At 29.5% G+C, this 1776-nt stretch overlaps 1 long non-coding RNA gene across 1 annotated transcript; it reads right to left on the minus strand.

The window, feature by feature from the left end:
* Positions 1–556: 556 nt before the first annotated feature.
* Positions 557–1276, minus strand: LOC128092402 (uncharacterized). Its single transcript, XR_008211731.1, has 2 exons — positions 923–1276; positions 557–707 (listed from the first exon to the last, which is right to left on the minus strand). It is a non-coding gene; the product is annotated as an uncharacterized LOC128092402 (long non-coding RNA).
* Positions 1277–1776: the final 500 nt, after the last annotated feature.

Genomic DNA, 1776 nt, shown 5'->3' on the forward strand with positions numbered 1-1776 from the left:
AGCACTTTCTATAAAATTCAATTGTTAATACAAAACCAACTGTTACATGAACGACACTTGAGAATCGACCTTCTTTCTATTCACATCCAATTTCCGCTAATATCAATAAATGTTCATGCATGCTAACTAAATAATTCCAAGCAATTTTTTTTTATTTTCTTTTTTTTTATATTTTTTTTTTGATGGAATTAGTTCACCAAGAATCCTTGACCTCCAAAAAATCGTTACTCCTCGGGGTCATAAGGCATCATCGTCATTGACTCAGCGCTGTTTCCAGGGAACCTTCCATTAGTTGGAACCCTATTACTGACCTTCATCGTCGGTGGACTCTAGTCTCCAGCGAGGCCGGTCTCATCCTGACAAACATCTTCCTTTTCAAAAAATTTCTTATTCAAAAATAGTTCAACGCATGCCAAATTATAGTTCATAATCATTTATTTACAAATCAAACCATTTGAAAATATTTACAAATATTTACATTTTTACAGCAAAAAAAAAAAATCACATTTTCATCAAGAAAAAAAAATTAAAGCATATGTACAAGTAATAATGCTCATAGAAATAAATATCACTCATGTTATCAACACACTGGTTAAACAAATATCATTCATCAGTTTTCAAATTTACCACAATTATTCACTTTTCTAATTTATGTGTGTGTGTATTTGTTTCCATCGTTGGTGATCTCTTGAAACGATCACTTATTCCTAGAAAATTAGAATTGGAGAAGGAGATGTATTATTAGTTCAAATTATGTACAGTATTCCAAAAAAAAAATTCCAGGTTATTTACAAAATTTACAAGGAAAAATCATTCCAAATTATTTACAATATGTACAACTTATGTTAAAATTATTTACAACATTAAAAATTAAAAATTATATACAAAATTAAAAAATAATGTTAAAAGCTACAATATTTACAGAAAATCTCTCCATTTCCTTCAAACCGAAAATTGAATGCTATTAGCAAAATGGCTGATTACAGAACAATACTGGTTGAGATTGATTCCACTGTACTTTTATTAACGTTGGGCGCCATTTTGTCACTTCCTCATTTTTGAAGTACACATGAGACAAGAACAAAAGAAATATTAAGAAGTTGCGTTGGTATTGGTCTCCCGTCCCCAATCCCCAAAGAAGCAAACCATCTTAAGGTCCGTTTCCAATGGAACCCAGTAACAAATCAAGCCCTCCCAAACCAATAAAACATTCAAGTTTCACAAACAAGAAAATGACAAAAAGGGGAGATTTGCGTTTACTTACATCTATTGCGATGATCTTCGAAGCTGTTAATGTAAAGTAACTTAAAGTGAAATATGTAAAGTGAAACCTGGAAATTGTAATAAATATCATAAAATTTAACCATATACTATTTTAAAGCTGTCAAACAGCTTTGGGCATAAGACAATTAACTTCTTCAAATAAAATCTTAAACGATTCTTTTTTTCAGCCTAAAGAATCTAAAAAATATAGAGAAAAACATTTTTTTTATTTAAACAACATTAACAAAAATAAACCAGATTTTGATAAATGCTCATTGTTTTTATGACATTTAACAGTTACAATAAACAAAAAAAGTGATATTTTTCTGTTACCGTTCTATTACGACCTCCTGCTCGAGTCGGGTATGAAAAACATAACTTAAACTGTTATTATCATCTTATTCCTGATTTTCAATGGAATAGCAAACCAATAACAGTTCCTGTTATTATACAATAAAATGTTAAAAAATAACTGTAACTGTTATTATGATCTTATTACACATTTCCAATGGA

The sequence above is a fragment of the Culex pipiens genome, chromosome 1 (assembly GCF_016801865.2).
Source record: "Culex pipiens pallens isolate TS chromosome 1, TS_CPP_V2, whole genome shotgun sequence".
NCBI lineage: Eukaryota > Metazoa > Arthropoda > Insecta > Diptera > Culicidae > Culex > Culex pipiens.